Genomic DNA, 18,830 nt, shown 5'->3' on the forward strand with positions numbered 1-18,830 from the left:
TTTGGGGAATGTTCCTGTTCAATTTGAAAGTTCCCAGGACAGGTGTTACAGGCAATAATTTTCTCCTCAGTCCCTCAGCAACACATTTGTTAAGATACATGCCTTTCTGCCACTGCCTGCAAATGAAATTTCTAGAAGGTTTTGTTTAGGAGTTTGATATAAACCGTACAGCCATAACAAATATTTTACATTTATTATTGCCATTGTTTTCATTTGACATTTTGCATTTATTATTGTCATTATTTCAATTGACAAGTGCTATTTTGCTGCTATTGTATGTTTTGCAAGGGTACACAAAAAGTGATTAATTAACTGGCAGCTTCTAATAAGGGTGTTTTTCTAAAACCCCAGAGAACAACTGTGCAACACGTAATAATGCCATAATTAAAAGTAAACAAAAAGGCATGAGAACTTTGGGCATGACCCCAAATTTATTTATTAAAACAAGGCACAGAAGCTTAACAAAAGCGTTTTCTCTTCTACTACTCCTTTCTGCTGCTATTTTCCTTTTCTGCTGCTGCTTGGATTTTAAAATTAATTTCTTGATGGAAACCCTTCCAGGGAGGGAATTGGGCAGCATGGGGTGGGTGTGATGGCTGTGGGAAGAAAAGATCTGGCAAGGTTCTGCCAGCAGCAGAGGGTAACTGGTTCATCCACAGCATCTGGGCTCACCTGCAGCCTTTTCCTCCTCCCTTCTCCTACAATTCTTCCTCCGTGCCAGGGCCCAGCGAGGGCCGGAGGTTCCCATGGGACAGGACTTGAGGATAATACCAGGCAGGGCCTGGCAGGCAGAGACAGTTCCACCACCCCAGTGGGGAGCAGAGGACACCATGGACAGTCCCAGAGCTGGGCAGCGGGCATCTCCCTGGGGATGGGGACAGCTTCAGTGGGGCCCAGCTTGGCAGGAACCATGGATGGGGAGGGCAGGGCTGTGGGGAGATGGAGAAGGTCCCTGCTGTGGCATCACTGGGCCAAGAGCTGACGGCTCCAGGGGGCTGAGATAGGGTTCTGGCCCGTGGGCAGGTGAGGGGAGCCCCAGGCCAGGCAGTCAGGGCTGGCCATGCCCTCATTGATGCTGGCAGCTGATATTAAGAGATATAACGCATAGCTCTTTTCAATAAAAGTCACTCATGATTACTTAAGGCGTTTTGAAGACTATCGCTATGGAAAAGTAAAAAATTCAAGTGCTATGTCTGCTCCGTCCTTGTTATGCCTGTCTTGGATCTTTACTGATTTGTAAACGCATGAGCTCCTCCACTGAACTGAACTGGAATTAAGTTCAGGTTTGTACGTGGGCCTCTCTTATTTTCTGTTTTCAGCAATTACTAGTTACACAGGAACTAGAACATTAAAACAGCCCTGAGACCAGATGGCCCATTTCAGATGGCCTAGTAGAAAGGGAAACCTTACTTTTTTGTGTTGGCATTTGCACGGATGGAAACTCATTTTGTGAGTATAATGGAGTTTCCATTCACAAACGGAATTTCTGTCCTCCGTAGGAACTGAGAAAAAAGATGAAAACGGAGAAACTAAATACTACATGTTATAAAAGTTTCCCAAATTTCACAATCTGAAGTCTTCCACCCAGCTGTTACTTTTTCTTACAAATGTTTTACCAAAATAAGATATTTAATGTTTTGTTAAGCAATGATTCATGGAGGAAGGTTTATTGACATTATAAACTGCTCCTTGTTGCTAGTAGGCTTAGAACTGAAGCCATTTATTTTACTGTAAAAGATGTATTGCTAAATTGGTTGCTAAATTGGGTTTAACTCCAGAACTAAGAAACTATATTGCTGTGCTTCATTTTGTCTCTCTAACACCCCCTCCTGTATGTCTGTATAGCATCAACAGAAGCAAATTCCCCATCTCTTCTCTAAAATCCCCTCTGCTCCTATTCCAAGTTACACTGTCATTCTCACTTTTGTCCAAAACTGCGAGGAAAGTGTTGTTAATTCATCTCCTATTTTTTCTCACATTCATGGGCCCATGTACTGTAGTTTTTAGGAAATGTTGTTGACAAGATCATTTTCTGGCCTGTCAGTTAGACTGTCACCTTTATCGGAATAGCCCTACTTGATTTTTCTCATCTTCCCCACCAAAATGGAGGTCTGCTTTTATTTTTTGTCTTTTCTTACTTCTCTTCTTTTCTTTTCTTTTCTTTTCTTTTCTTTTCTTTTCTTTTCTTTTCTTTTCTTTTCTTTTCTTTTCTTTTCTTTTCTTTTCTTTTCTTTTCTTTTCTTTTCTTTTCTTTTTTCTTCCCTTCCCTTCCCTTCTTTTCTTTTCTTTTCTTTTCTTTTCTTTTCTTTTCTTTTCTTTTCTTTTCTTTTCTTTTCTTTTCTTTTCTTTTCTTTTCTTTTCTTTTCTTTTCTTTTCTTTTCTTTTCTTTTCTTTTCTTTTCTTTTCTTTTCTTTTCTTTTCTTTTCTTTTCTTTTCTTTTCTTTTCTTTTCTTTTCTTTTCTTTTCTTTTCTTTTCTTTTCTTTTCTTTTCTTTTCTTTTCTTTTCTTTTCTTTTCTTTTCTTTTCTTTTCTTTTTCTTTTTTCTTCCCTTCCCTTCCCTTCCCTTCCCTTCCCTTCCCTTCCCTTCCCTTCCCTTCCCTTCTCTTCCCTTCCCTTCCAAAGTCAGCAAATATCATAGTTGAAATACTGGTGAGCCAATATGAAAACTTACCAAGGAAAACACATTGTAAATACTGGGTTTATAGTTAAGAGATTATTTCTGATCCTTTGAAAACAATGAAAATTGACTTGGTAGGAGTACTAATTATTGGATGAGTAAAGGAATGTCTTTTTTTTCCATGGCTTTCATAATTCTAGAACTGAATTGAGAAATACAGAATTCAATGTATTTACCTATACACTCAGATTAATTCTGCTCTTCCTTTTAAGTGAATCGACTCCTGCAAATAGAAGCAGAAAAAGAGAAGTGTCCCACCAGACACCACTGATTTACCATTTGCTATCTGATAGTCGGAACCAAAACCAGGGTCATTTTAAAAAGAATACTGAGGTGAACATTTCAGAATATATGCCTTGCAACATTGTTGTAAAGGAAGCTAACCTAGTCTTGATGACTCACAAAGAAATATTTTTAGTTTTATGTTTAAATAACAATTTTTAAAACTTTACGATACTATTAGAAAGAGCAGTGAATCATCAAGTACAAAATGATGGGCATGCTGCTGAACAGGCTGCTGAGGATGCTGTTGTAGGAAATCAATTCTTAGAAAGAGTAACTCGATAACTGCAAGCACTAGGAATCACTGATTCCTTCAGAACTTGATGGCATTGTAAAGGGATGGCCATTAATGCTTGGAATAAATTCTAAGCTGTGTGTTTGGACAATGCAAATATTCTAATATTGGCAAAGTCTGTGTACACTGCAGTTTGACCTTCCACAAAGTTAGGGAACTGACTTTCAGCCTTGTAAAAGTCAGTATAGAGCAGCAGTGGTATCACAAGCAGAGAAACTACCTCTTTTTCTAGACACCTTTCCCAGCTGCCTAGCTACTTCAATTCTTCGACTTTATTCATATGAGGAAATTGTGATGAAGTCGGGCTAGAGATCTCTAATCTCACGTTGACTCTAGTTGACTGGTTCCTGCCTGGGTGCCTGGATCTGTGCTACGAATTAAAGTCTCATGTCACACTCCAGTATATTTATCTATTGGCTTTTTAGTACTGATCATGAGATTTTACTCCCTTAGCTAAACCTGAGAGAATAAGCTTCTTTTTCTGAGAACACTGACGAGGAATATTAGCAGCTGGTTACACCTGCAGGATTTTACAAAGTTGCGTCTTGTCATTCTTATTAAATGCACACATTAATTTGTTAAAGGCCTAATAAGGACACTTGGACAGACATTTTGATACTCTCGGGTGGTAACGTTTAGCTTTACATCTCTATTTGTCAGCTATTTCTCTTCAGCATTGTCTAGCAACGACTAGCTCTTGGAGACCTCAGTCCAGACAAGTAGTGGCAAGCTAGTTGAATCATCAGTAGGAACAACACCCTCTTTACTGACGAAGAATATCCACAAGTTGTTTTTCATATTTGTATATGGGTCTTGTTGCATACAAAAAATATGTAGCTGCTGCAGACAGGAATGCGCACTGAAAAAGAAGATGACTTTCTCTTTACTTAATTAAAAAGAAAAAGATTTCTGTTGCTGTCAGTGTCATCATTAACTAAGGTATAAATTACAGATCTGTATGATACATGCAACATTTTGAAATATGTTACTATGAAGAATTTGCTTCTCCTTTTATTATATGATTATTCACAACAAATGTCTTGGATTTGTGCTTAAAACAGAGTTGGTAACGCACCAGTGTTTTGGCTGTTTCTGAACAGTGCTTGCACAGTGTCAAGGATTTCTCTTTTTCCCACTCTCCCCTACACCCCCCCACCCCCGCAGTGAGCAGGCTCGGGGTGGGCAAGATGTTGGGAGGGGACAGAGCCAGGAGAGCTGATGCCAGCTGGCCAAAGGGATATTCCATACCCTATTATGCCAGGCTCAGCAATGAAAGCTGGAGGTAGAAGAAGGAGGGGAGTGGTTTTGGCTTCCAGGTTTTTTGTCACTCATAGAGTGGCTGAGCATCGTTTGGCTTGTGGGAGCTGGTGAGTGATTGCCATTCCATCACTTTTTTTTTTTCTTTCTCTTTCCTCTTCCTATTAAATTCTCTTTATCTTGACCCATGAGTTTTCTTGCTTTTGTTCTTCCTGTGCCCACCCCTGTCCCACTGGAGTGAGCGAGGACCTGGGTGGGTGCTTGGCTTCTGGATGAGGTTAACCCACCACATCAAGGAAAAATATTAAGGTTTTCCATAGACTCCATGACCCCCATTGGGTCTCAGATGAAATTTATGGTGAGCATATTGATCCAGATAGCACCCAGTTGTTTTGAATCTTACTACTTTAGGCAGAAGCTCACTACAAAGTTCTTGCAAAGCCATAACTAATACAAGTGACAAAGGTAACTAACTGCACACTGAGAAAAAGAACGAGCTGTTAGTCATCCCTTGTGAAAAGTTGCATCAGATCTTTGCAGAGATTTTCACAGCCACTGTAAAGCTATCTCTGTGAAGATACTTTCTTATTATCCAGATATGAAATTTGTTTTGATTACATGGCTCTGTAGTAAAACCAGCAGTGTGGAGAGGAGAAAAAGTCCTTGTTTTTTAACAAAAGAAATAATCTTCTGGGCAAAATGGTACATTTCTGTCTGAGATAATTCATAAAGTTGTGTATTTTTCCCAGACAAAAAGATTTGCAATAAGCTCTAGCAATTACTTGATGCTGTTTAAAGAACAGAGATAAATCTGCCAAGAAGCAAAATATCTTCAAGGCTTTTGGGGCTGAGGGAATTAAAGGAAACAGGTCTCATTATATTTCTGGAACAAATTTTAGCAGGTAATCTTTCCTATTTGCTTTAGCTGGGGTGAAATTCACTTTTAAACATAGACTTCTATGTATGTAAAATATATAGGCATATATTTTTTTCAGATTTTACTGAAGCAAAAAGAAAAATCCCTAATGGAAATTTGCTTTATAGGCCAAAATTTATTTAAAGGTATCTTAGCAAAAATGAGTATTTATTACAACAAAAAAATATTTAACCACAGCTTCATATTTCTATTAAAAGAATTTTGTTAGAAAAAACTTAGCTAGTCCTCAATTTATTACTGACTTTAATGGGAAATCGTTTCTCTTCAGAATTGTTTGTTTAACGTGGAGTACCTCTGTATGCTTCAAAATGGAAAAATGAAAACATGACATAACACGGTAATGTAAATAGCAAAATCTTTTCATGTAACTGACTTTCTTTTTGTACTGAAGTGATCAATTATGGTGCATAATCCATGTCAATTTCATGTGTCTTATTGTGGGTTTTATGATATAGACTATAGTATATAGGAGTTATAATACTGACAAAACGAGTATTGTAGCATTTGATAATAATCTCATTCTTTATAAAGTAGCAAAAAAGTTTGTGTCAGCCACCCTCCTACCTTCCAGATGCCTGATTTTTTTCACACAAGCTACTGTGTGGACAAAGACATGAAAGGGATCAGTGATTAATTTTACCTACTGTGTTTATGGAGTATAGACTATGTTTGCAAAGTTAAGGATGACAGAAAGGAACACAGCTAGGATTTCTAGGATGATTTCCTATTGAAATACTATCACTGATTATCACTACCAGGAGAATGAAGTGACTTACTCTTCTGTGTAAAGTCTCATTGTCTGCAGTAGCAGAACAAATGTGATCCTCTCTTCTGCTGAGGGATATCTTTTCTCTCACAGATTCTTGAATTATGTCAGCAAGCCACTGCATTATTCCAGCATTTTTTATTTTGGCTTGGGTTTTGTTTAATATAATGCCTTTAGATGTGTGTAACCTAATGCTTAATTTTTAAGTATACCACACTTAGGAGGAGATTTTAGTTATTATCTAAAAACCTCAAAAATGCCCTCTGGATGTCCTCAGATTGTTTTTGTTCATAAATGATATTTGCTATTTTAAATCTTATTTTTCCTCTATACAACCTCTGCTAAACATCAGCTCCACTAAAACAAGACTGACACATCAGTTTCCTTTGGTAAAATTTAAAGGTGCATCCTACATTTATAGGATAGAAGAATTTTTTCAGAGGTTGTTTTCTGCTTCACCTCTGTGAGAATTCCTTTAGATGATTAACAAAAACCATGCAGAGATATTTACATTGCATTTTCATATGTAAGTATAAATGAATGCTTGGTATGTAGTAATGAATCCCTGGTAAATGAATCAATGGTATGTGGAACATAATTATGCCAGCCATAATGTTATTGTGTTTGAATATTGTAAGAACTTAATTGTTTCTGGTTCGTGATGTTGAATCTCTCATCATTGTCTTTTTCTTTAAAGAAAAAAAAGAAAAGCAAGAGAGTGAAAAAAATTGTAAAAGAAAATATCCCTATCTGACAAAGTGAGCTCTGAAACCACTAATCATTTTTAGGGTTATGATCTGTTTTGGCAGTACTTCAGTGAGGTATGTTATTTCTTGAACTGTTTCATCTGTATTTTGTAAGACAATACACAGATCTCTTTTCATTTAAAAATACAAATGGGAGTCACAGAAGAAAACAGGCTTTCAGGTAGATAATTCCATTTTCCAATTATTTGACTTGTCAGATTTCCCTCTTTTTATCCTGTGTTACAAGAAAAAAAAGGATTTAAGCTTTAACAAGTTCTGCATAAAATGAAACATTGCCTATTGTGTATATTGTGAAAATCCTTCAGCAACAGTTGAATATGACATGAAACACTTCTTTACAAGGGCATGCTTTTCACTGGTCTTTTTCTGAAATATCTATCGTCAAACATTTATTGTTTTGATTACCGAAAGAGGCGACTATGCACAAAACCTTGGTGTGATGATTCATACTGCAAGGACAAGTGGATGTTTCTACAGGCCATCTGCTATTCTCTACCTAGCAATAATGGTTATATATAGAAATTAAATTCTACTCATTCAGCTTCTGATCGAATTTTTCAGAACTGGACAAAAATTGACTACAAGGTACATAAACTTTCAGCTCTTCCTAGAAGCATCTTGGAAATACAAAAGCAAATGAAGAAAAGTTCAGATGTGTATTTTTATATAGTTTTCATTATTTCCTAAAACAGGTATCAAAGAAATAGTGTTCCATTTCCATTGGTTTTTACAGCAAAATGGCCTATATGCTATAGATAGTATTTCTTGAGGCACATAGATAAAATTGAAGTGTAGAATATGTATGCTTATACTCATATGTACACCTACACACCAGGAAACAAGGATGTTTTGTTAGGCTTACGGATACTGAGCCAATTCCATTTTTTTTTGTTTATTTACATGTTGCTGTAAGGTATTTCCTCCTTAGAAATATTTGAACGTATTAACCAACCTTAGTAGTTTGTGACATGGTGACCAACAATGAATGAGGAGGCTAATTGGGTAAGGAAACTGCACGAAAAATGTTCTGCAACCACTAAACTCTAGGCTCTTTCCACCCGCAATGCAATGATATGGCATTCTTGACTATAGCTCATAGTCAGAAATGACAGTCAGATAACAAGGCCAAAAGAAGAAAAGAAAGCAGTACGAATGCAATCTACCCTACAAAAAAAAAACCCAGCAAAATAGTTTAACTTGGTCCATGATTTTGAATAAAAAACTAAATTCAAGAACAGTTTCTATAGCTTAAGCTGGGTATGTCACATGGTTTTATTGAAAAAAGTAACTCCTGCAAAATACAGCTGAAAGTGATTATCAACAGCTGAGTCATGGTGTGTGAGATGAGTGTTCAATTTTGTAACCTTGAACCCTGTCATAGCAAATATGAGGAAATAGTGAAACAGGCTTCTTGCAAACACACTTGTAGTACATCAGAAACTTCCTGCACGATCTGCCCCTCTAGCAGTACAGTATCCCGTTTTCAGTTTATAGGGAACAAATTCAGAGATGCTCAGAATCATTTGAGTGAAACCTTGCAGTGCAAAGAAGACTCAGTTTGGGGAAGCTAAAGAGATCCTAGACAGTCCCTGCTTGCTTTTGCGAACAAGAAGGTTTATTTATAAGTAGAAATAACTGTCAGGAAAGAAGTTTTGTAAATTTGTGTATGGTGACTCCTGTAAATCAAGGGTTCCTTTTTCAGCACCTGAAAAACTGGGGAAAAATTGGTCATTTTCCAAGACAATGTAGTATTTCAGGTATCATAAACTTTTTGAAAGTAAACCATGCTCTCTTTTATTTGCAGAGAATATGTTCATTATAATTACATGTGACAGAGCTAGAATCTAGAGCTTCTAGTATACAGGAGAACTGTGCAAGAATGCAAAATAATCTTGCTATATTGGAGAACTGATTTGGAAAAAAAAAAAAAAAAAAAAAGATGAATTTCCAAAGCCAGCTGCAAAACTTGTAGCTTCAAACTTACAAGCCTGTGTGTAGGCTGAAATTGGCTGCTGCTCAAATACAGAATGTGAGCCAACCATTTGGGCAACAGTTTCCTAGAACAGCATGTGAGTTCATAGTGGTTTGCAAAGCTGACCATGTGAATAGTGCCATACAGCTGAAAAAAAAAAAAAAAGAAGAAGAAATACAGATTCAATAGAAAGAAGCAGAAGCTTTGAGAACATGAAACGGTCTTTTCCTTCTGTAGTGCAGTCATGAGGTATTTGGGCATTGATAGGGCATTTTGGCACCATGCTTCAGGGGACACATGGATCAATAAGGATGAGAGCTACAGAGGTGTTCAAAGGCCTAGACAGCGTGATGTACAGGGGAAGATTGAACAGCTGCAGGAAAAGAAAACTGAAGAGGAATATAAATCCCCAAATTTGTAAAGACTTTTGCTAAAAGGAAAGCAAAAAACTGTTCTACATGTGCAAGCTGAATAGCACATTTGCTGCAGGGAATATTTGGGTTAAATAGCAGGATAAATGGGTCAACAATAAGGGCTGTAAGGAACTAGATTTCCTGGTGTTAATGTAGTGTTTCCATCATTGGAGGCCCTTAGGACCAACTTAAACAAACCTTAGTTAGACATGCTAGAGATGTAGTTTAACATGACTTAGGGCACAAAGTGACATCTTGTGGTACTGTGAGTTCAGGGTTTTATATGGTTCTGTGAAATGTTCATTAATTTTAAATGAAAAATGCTGTTTGAAATGAAAAATTGAAGGGTTTTATGAAGAAACTTTTAGAACATATAATCCTCACTTTTTCATAATCATCCCTATTTTTTTCACCCAACTACTTGCTACACTGAATGTCATTTCATTATTATTTTCAGCCATTTCAGATGTGGGATTTTTCTTTTCAGCATAGACAAAGGAAGGCAAAACTATTGAGTATGGCTGCATCTTTGATCTCAAGTTTGAAAAAACAGCTTGCAAATATATTCTATCTTTCCTTCTCCATGATGACTGTCGTACCACTAAGCAGATACTCCAGCCATGAAGTTTTTTGCTATTCTGTTTCCATCTGCATGATTAAGATATTGAGACTAAGGAGTAAATTTGGAGCAGGAATTTCATATGCTAGAAACAAAAGAAATCCTGGGTTTTCAGGCCCGTTTCAACACCCTAAGGCTCTGTCAGAATCTGCTTTATAATTCTTGAGAGCAAGAAGGGATAGTACAGTATGTTTTCAGGTGCAGGGACCTGCTTAGAAAATTGTTATTGACATTCTCAGGCATACAATCACCTATTTAGGAGGCATCTACAATACACGGTTCAGTGCACACAAAGGCCTGAAATATACTTCCAGTTAGCTTCTGTGTGCTGCATGCAATTTCAGATCATAGATTCACGGTGTGCTGCTTGTCTGTCTTTGCAGAGAATGTAAACTGAGAGGAGCAGTGATTCTCACAGAGACAGAGTGGTCCGCCGAATTACAGAAAGGAGAGGTCTTGTGCCTTATGGAGCTTCATGAAAGAGGCATAAAGTGTGCTGAGGTTGGCAGTGGGGAGGACTCTGACCAGAGGGAATATGAAAGTATCATTCCCCTTGCCCCTGCCATTTATCCTTGACTGAAGAAAGGCTTTTCCACTGATTTTCTTTAAGGAGGTGCAGGAATATAAAAATGTTGATGGGAGCCAGGGGACTACATATTACTCACATCTCACAACACCCCTGCAAAAGCTTATAAAGGAAAGAGCATAACACAGAGCTTGTCTTTTCTACTAGTACTCTGGAATAGCAGTGCGTGTTTTTAAAGGTACTTCCTGGGAACAGCTAGGGGGTGATTTGATACTGAAACAGGACTAAAGGGGAACAGGCAAGATTAAAAAGATGGAAATACATAAGAAAAGAGTAGGGCCAGGCTTTCTGTCTTCCATACGGATATATGGGTGTGAGAATTTTTTTGCAACTCTTCCATAGGTAATCCTCAATATGATATTCTCACATAGATTTACTACGGAAGCAAAGAGTCTAGCCTACAATAAGGGTCTTTATGGCATTTCTGAGTCTTGTAGGCTCCCAGACACTCCTTAAAGGAAATACACATTCTTTTACTGTCTATTTATTGTTTTATTAGTTACCTCATTACAAAATCATCACTAAAATTAAGGACAATGAAAAGCATCAGGGTGGAATTTTGACCATGCGATGACACAGTGGGACCCTAACTCCACTTTGGGATTCCTGTGATTCACAGATGGAAGGTAGATTTCATTACATGCTAGAAATATTTCTAATCAGTCTATGGTGGCAGTTAGGGAGCACTGCGAATGCCGTGATGAAACTGAGTCATGGCTGGGATGGCCAAGCTGACATGAAAAGTTCTAAGGAAGAAAATACTCAACCTCATTCTGATATGAAGTTGGAAGTATGTCAAAGAGAACTAGAAATTCCAGTTAGTATCAAAGACAAGTACTTCCACTGAAAATCTAGCATGTGTCTCTTTGCCAAGTTTTGTGCTACCACAGCGATGCCTACGTCAAACAGAACCTTTCCGTAATTCTGCTTTTAGCTTACACATGTCAAGGAAGCAAGCTGTAGCTCAACCTAGTTTCATAAACTTAGCTGTTTGCTCTATATTTCCTATTTTAATTTGATCATAGTAGATATTAGATTGTTCTTTTTCTGAAAATTGCCTCGTTTTCATGTATAACGTTTTTGAACTGAAGTAATATTTCTTCAGAGCTGAGGTAGCCTTCAAAAATGGCACGCATGGAGAGGTAGAGAAAAGGCAAGAGGAGAAAAAGGGAATATTTCGTGCACAATTATACAGGATGTTACAAAGAACACGGATTGATTGTTTTTGTATTTTCTTTACTTACCACAAGATGGCATCAATTAGTTTTTACTGGCTAGAGACTCTCACCTAAAAAATTACCTTCGTGGTCCACAGATCTGGGGAGTGCCCTAAAACGGGGAAGTTGTGTGTGTTTTTCTAATAAAATGCAAAAGCTCTCAAAATAAATTCTATATTTAACAGTGTAATATGAGGAAAATTATTAATTAGAGAAGCTACTTGGAGAGCTTTGTACGTAAACCGGCTCCAAAACTGTGAGCACAAGAACCCTGATGTTAAAAGTTATCAGGTTTATACCTCTTCAGTTATCAGTACTCCCCTGAGGGTTATGTTACCAGATATAGCTAAACATACAAATGAAACTCAGGAGCAGAAGGCATTGTGATAACATACCATCCTGCTCCACAACAAGTTCACCAAAATTTTCATTAAGTGGCTTCAACTAAGGAGTTTTAGTTCAGCTTCAGATTTCCTGAAGCTGCACAGATACTTGGACTCTGAATCCTGTATTTAAAAAAAAAAAAAAAAAAAAAAAAAAAAAAAGGCTTATCTTAACTGCAGTTTTCCTTTAGAAGTTTAAATTTCTTCCAACAGGCCTTTCTTGGGCTAGAGGTACACACCTGTAACCTATTGAATTCTCACAGACCAAGAGCAATAAATATAGAGGAAGGCTTTTGAGAGTAACATCTGTCACGAAGGTCATTTCTTTGAGGGGTGTGTTAGGAAAGCAGAAATCTTGATGTAAGCATGAAAGAAAGAAATAGCAAGGAAACTGTTAGAAGTCAAGGAGAAACAAGGAAATGCCAACAAAGAAAGGAGAAGTGAAAGGAGTCTCTGAGCAACAGAAAGTATTTCAGTTGGTTTAAATAACTGTGTTGATATTTCAGAGTTTATCCAAACCTCAATACTTGGGATTTCCCCTATATAACACTCAAATTGTATTGTCCAAACTGTTGCAAAACGTTAGCAGGCACTGACCATCCATAACAGGCTCAATCTTTACTCAGCCTATAACAGAGGTGGAGAAACTCTAATCTGTAACACAGAAATAATATGTGGCATCATTTCTCCCATTATAAAAGGGAATAATAAGGGAACTCCTCGAGAAATATCTTCACAAACTTTAAAGAATGGGTTTTTTTGGGAGGGGAAGTGGTGTTGTTGTTAATAAATCAAGCATCTGAAAGCAGATGTCCAGACATCATACGCTGCATTAACTGTTTTCGGAACATGCTACGTCACTGCCTTTGATATCCTTTACAATTGCTCGAACTATTGTAATCATACAATATTGAGGTGCTCTGCTTCTCCTTACCTGTGTGGGACAGTGATTCTGGTCTCCTTGTGCTGTCAACTGCATTCATGAAAAGTGAGAGTGTCTCACTTGAAGTCAGTATTGTTGTCGTGATATAGAAGTGAAAGCAGACTGGGACTGTTAGCAGCCAGTATCTGACAGCTCTTCAATGACTTACATCTTCTTAGACAAAACAAAGAGTTACCAAGAATTGCCCCATGCCCCAATTAGATGCTTCCATTGTTTACGGGTATAATTTTTATGAAGATGTTATTATTATTATTATTATTATTATGGGAATAACAGAGCTTTTTTTAATCTTAGGTTAAACTTTTGGACAGTACTGGTTGCTGCAAACTGGCTGCAGTTTGAGAATCCTGTAGTTCTGAAATCCAGCACAACCCCTTGTATTGGATATGACAGATTAAGCACAGGAGAGGCTTCAAATAATAGGTCTATCTGCTGCACAGTATCTCAGAAGAAGCCCTCAAAATTGGTATCCTGGCTAAGAGGATGAAATGGCTCATGCTGCAAAAAGAGAATATTTGTGGCTGATTCTTTGGATATCTACTGAGGAACAAAAGGCTCAGCATGAGAAGTAGGAGAAAAGAATAAAAGCCAGGAGATTGACAGAAGATTCAGGAGGCTTCTAATGCCTGTGAGTAACATAACTGTGTCATTTTCAATTGAACGAACGCACCTATCTTCTATATTTAGACAGCCTTACATACTAAATGACAACACAGAATGACATTTATTTACTATTAGTGCACTTAAAAGTATCTCTGCATGAGTAAGCAAATGTATTTCTCAAAATTGCTTACATTTTTGGAGAGATGTAACTACAGCATTTCACCACTGGAATTTACATTTCTTTCAGCAGGCAACAAGGGATTCTAAGTGGGAAACAGAGACAGAACAAGAGAGGGAAATTAATGTCTAACATTTATACCTAATTTTTGAATGGAAAAACAGCTCTTCAGCTGTGAGTCTATTCTGAAATTAGTCAGTGTTAAAGATTCTGTATATGTTTTTTTCTGTTTGAAAATATTTTCTCTTGATCTTGGATGGTAACTCCTTGTATAACTAGCATTAGATTTAGAACAAGTAGGAAAATTTGTATTCCAAATAAAGACCATTTTTAACTAGTGGGTCACACCAAATGACGCAGTTACTTTGATTATGTGATCTCCCGTATCACTGACTCTCTAGTAAAGATTGTGTTACCTGGTTTGTTTAACATGACATGATTATAACTGTCAGTTGAAGTCCCAATGGAAACAGAAAAGCTAATTGTAATTCTTTTAATCAAATAGTTGGCAGAATTAAATGCTTTTTTTCTATCTAGATGAGTGAGATCAATAGATTGCTATTCTCCTGGCAAAATACTTTGTATTATCGAAAGCAATATAAAAATGAAAAACAAGTGCAAAACTTAATCACTCTATTTGAACAGAGAATTCAGATCCTGTGTGTTGGATTTGATTCTTTTCCCTGTGAAGCTGGCAGAAGTATTTCCATTGCTTTTGGTAAGACCAGGACTGGGTCCACTGTGATAGTGAATGGCATGTCAAGAGAGGAGCAGATAGCAGTTTTGACAGGCAGAGGCCGCCACTTTGAATTACAGAGTTACTCATGCAGTTCAGCTTGAAAACAGGTCAGACACAACATTTACCATTAGAGCCCATGCAATATTTTAATTAAGGGATAATGTAATTTGCATATAATTCTATCCCAGGATAACAGTCTCCTGTTGCTGGATGCAAGCCAAGAAACCAAGACGGTTGCTGAACATAAACACTGAGATGCAAATGTTTCCAAAGAGTAGACAAATATCCTTGGGATATCATTTCATTTCAACTGTTTCTGTTAAAGCAGGTGGTTAAAAAATGAAATAGATCAGTGAACATGGATACATCATAGTGACAATTGTTTACTGCTAACCAGATTATGCCCACAGGAAGGAAATTCCTCCATATTATTTGTCACAGAGAAAGGCTTTTCTTCTTCAAATAGAAGTAATGGGCTCTGACCCTGGACCTCAGGATGTCCTGAAGGCTGCCTTACTTTAACAAAAGCTTTCGCCATTTTCCTGGGGTTACTTGCAGCTCTGATCTACAGCCTCGCAACATAGCTGCATACAGCATCTCCCCAGCTGCTTTAACTATTTAAAATGACACCATATGGGTCTGCTTTATTATTTATGTAAGTCTAATGCTTAAGACTCTCCACCATAAACAAAGACCCCATTGTGTTACAAATACATCCCAGTAAGTTTCCAGTTTGTTCTCTGTGTAATTTAACTGTTTGCTAAATGACTGTAGGTTTCCATATGATTTACAGCTTTTGTATCGCTATGTCTCTACTGCAAGAACTCAATTTTATCCATAGATAAGACTGGTACTCAAGAATCTGGACATTAGTTATGAATTTTACTATCAAATCTTCCTGCTTGAATAATGAATTTTGACAACTGTTATGAAAGCAAATAATAGAGTGCAAGACAAACACCTCTTCAAAGGCCCACAAAGAACTGGAACAAAGAAGCCTGAAGTAGTTTGGCCTGCTGATCAGTTCCTACCAATAAAACGTTTGTTTCAAAGCATACAAATAAGAAGTGGGTATCTAGCTCTTTTAGGCTTTCTTCAAAAATCTCTGAGGGTTCCTATTTTCTGCAAATGTCAGTGACAACAGCCTGGCATTAAACAATCCCTTAAAAGGACTGAAAGTTAAACATTTTAATGTGGCTGTAAGGAAAACATGGGCTGTCTCACAGGGGAAAATTTCCTGGCCAGAAGATTTGCAAGACTGTGGAAAAACCTCCATATGAAAGTGACATAGCTTTATTTTCCCTTAGATGCTTCCAGTTAAACTGAAAAGATCTGTCATAAACATAACTATGTGAAACAAGCTCTGTTTGGAACAGGCGCTTGTAATTGGCTTATGAATTCTGTGGCAGCTTTGTACAGTCTTCAGTGGGCCCACCTTCACATCTTCAACATTGTAGACTTATCAATCACAATTGTAAGGGTAAGAGGTTATTTTTATAAATTAAAAACAGGGGTGTCCTTTTTGTACCCATTCACACTACATAAACTGTTCCTAGTGCCAGAAATTCACGTTTCACATGAGTAAAGTGGAAAGCTGCATTTTGAAATTCTTACTTAAAATAGATGCTTTTTAAAGGATGTCATTCAGTCTGAAAATGCTGAAAGTGTTTTTAATAGCTTTCAAAACACCTTTTTATGGCCTCCTTCTTTAAGTCTTATAAAATGAGAAAGATTCAATATTTGGAAAGGAAAAATAAATAACTGGCAAGAACATTTTTCCCTTCTTATTTGCGATTGCTTTGAAAGATACAAACAAGATGTCTAGAAACCCCACTGGCCTTGAGTTTTCACTTGCACTATGACCTTTTCCATTGTACTGACAGTATACAAGCCCTTTAAAATGGAAATAAGTTAACAGAGTGGCTCAAAAGGTTCTTGATGTAAATGAAAATCAGGTTTACTGAGTTCAAAGAAATCTGAGGAAAATTAACCCTGGAATGAAGAAAGTTAAATGCATTCTCCTGAAATAAATGCTAATTACACAGGGGGAAGAAAGTTCAAATGAGACCCTGAATCTCAATTCACGGAAATGCAAACATGAGCACAGGCAGGTATCACCGCAACACACAGGTTACCCTAAAACAGAGAAGCAGTCCCCAGTCCCCTACCTACATCTATTGATTTTACTGCTACAGATTCTTTTTCTGTTCCATATTTTATATGGTGCTTTTTTCCTTTCACAGAAATGATCAAAATCTTGTTCTGAATCACATCTGAAAGAACTTGGGCTACTATCCTTAGAGTATTCAACTCACTGAGGCATTAAATGCATTCCTGACTGCACTGTTCACAAAATTGTAACCATACCAGATAATCTAGCAGGGCAAACACACTAAATTCAAGATGACACTTCTTTTTTCTTTCCATGAAAAGTCGAAACACAAAGCAAGTGGCAAGTGTTGTTTGTTCTTTAAATGTTCATCAATTCTTGGGAAAAAAATACAGCTCGGGATTAAGGAGAATTTATTACAAAATTTGTCACTAGACCAAATAATGATCAGCAAGTGTCCAAGAAACATCAGTGCAAAACCAGACACAATTTTCAAGAATTTTTTAATGAAATGTTATGGAAGATGGCAAGCAAACTGAATTTGGACTGCCCTTTTCACTTAAGCCGATATGCTTCAAATATCAGAAGGAAGCAACACTAGATAGTAATTAAAACTAAAACATTACCAGTGACTGTGAAAGAAACAAGGAATATTTAAAAATTCAGTAATCTTGACCTAAAGTAAAAGCATCAAGATTTATTACCATGCTTCTTGTTTTTTCTTTTATAAAAGCATAAAAATATAACATCAACCTCTATAAAGCCCCTCAAAACAGACAAAAAGACCTTACTGAACTACACTTAGGCAAATCTTAGCTGTCCAAATAAGTGAATAGAGCATTATCATTGGAAGTTTGATTTCTGCTACATGATTTTGCTGCACACATGTGTGGTTGGGGAAAGGTTTACTTAGAGTGATAGTAAAGACATTCAGAATGGGTTTTTTTCAGGAAATTTTGCCAACCATTTCAAAAAGTAAACCTACTATATATTCCTAGCAATAGCATTCTGTATTTCTTGAAAAGTCTTGGACTCTTCTCCCCACTTATGAAGAGAAATCATAGCAGGCGTCCTTTTGGAGGTATGTGATACGCATTCTTAAACAGGCAAGAGATTTTATTACTGATTTGTTTTTACCATCTCCTTGGTGAAGCTAAGCTATGTTACAAGGTATTCACCATTTGCCATGAGTTAAAACATTCATGCTCTCAAAATGAGCTTTGGTGGTATGAAAATTTAGAAATTTACTAAAATCAGAGCTGAAAAGCAAGGCATGTTTCAATATTACAATCTGCCTATCTTAAAAAGGCACCACCTGTATATCTACTTTTAACAGGGGAAAAGAATTTAAGACTAGTAAACCATTTAAAGAAAAATCTCATAATAATGAGCTGAAAGATCCGTGATCAGACAGATGTTTTAAAAAGTAACACAGTACTAGTAAAAGATACCAGATTGTATGGCACTTTGAGGGACCCTGTCAATGCCTACTGTAAGACCTGGCTAATATTAAGTAATTGATTCTCTCATCAAAGAAAGGAGGGACCCAACAAACTGCGTTAATCAACTGAGCAATCAGCTGTCCACAGTGAACTTGGAAATAAAGTTCTGTGTTATGGAAGGCATTTATTGATGTGATACTTAAATCCACATTTGTGTAAGAACACGCCCTTGTGACTCTACAACTTCACTGTGAACTCTATGATACTTACTGCTTACTGAACTGAAAAGAAAAACCCTCTCAGTAACTCAGGAGTGAGAAGATTCTATTTCACTTCTAGTTTGAATCAATCAGTCTACAAAATGAAGTCATTTGTAAGACTGTAATTGTTCCATCAGTGACAGATGAGAATAGCTATCTGAGCCTTTCTCCTTTGAAGCTCGTTACAGAAGATTTAACATAATGAATGACAGCATACTCATTAAGAAACAGAGGTGTTTGGAAGATTTAATCCAAATGAGGAAAGTTTGCAGCCATTAACATTTTTGTAGAAAATGTTGCAACACAAATCCCCACAGGAACCTTAGATTCAGATTTGTTGTCTCTGCTGGGTTATTAATGAATGTGTGCGGCTGGTGCAAATGA

At 37.0% G+C, this 18,830-nt stretch overlaps 1 protein-coding gene across 1 annotated transcript in view; it reads right to left on the minus strand.

Annotated features, from left to right (window-relative positions):
• The window catches only part of SLCO4C1 (solute carrier organic anion transporter family, member 4C1), a 140,494-nt gene that overhangs the window by 65,370 nt on the left and 56,294 nt on the right, over window positions 1-18,830 (minus strand). The gene's annotated exons all lie outside the window — the stretch shown is intronic.

The sequence above is a fragment of the Charadrius vociferus genome, unplaced genomic scaffold (genome assembly GCF_000708025.1).
Source record: "Charadrius vociferus isolate BGI_N301 unplaced genomic scaffold, ASM70802v2 scaffold609, whole genome shotgun sequence".
In the NCBI taxonomy this organism is placed as follows: Eukaryota; Metazoa; Chordata; class Aves; order Charadriiformes; family Charadriidae; genus Charadrius; species Charadrius vociferus.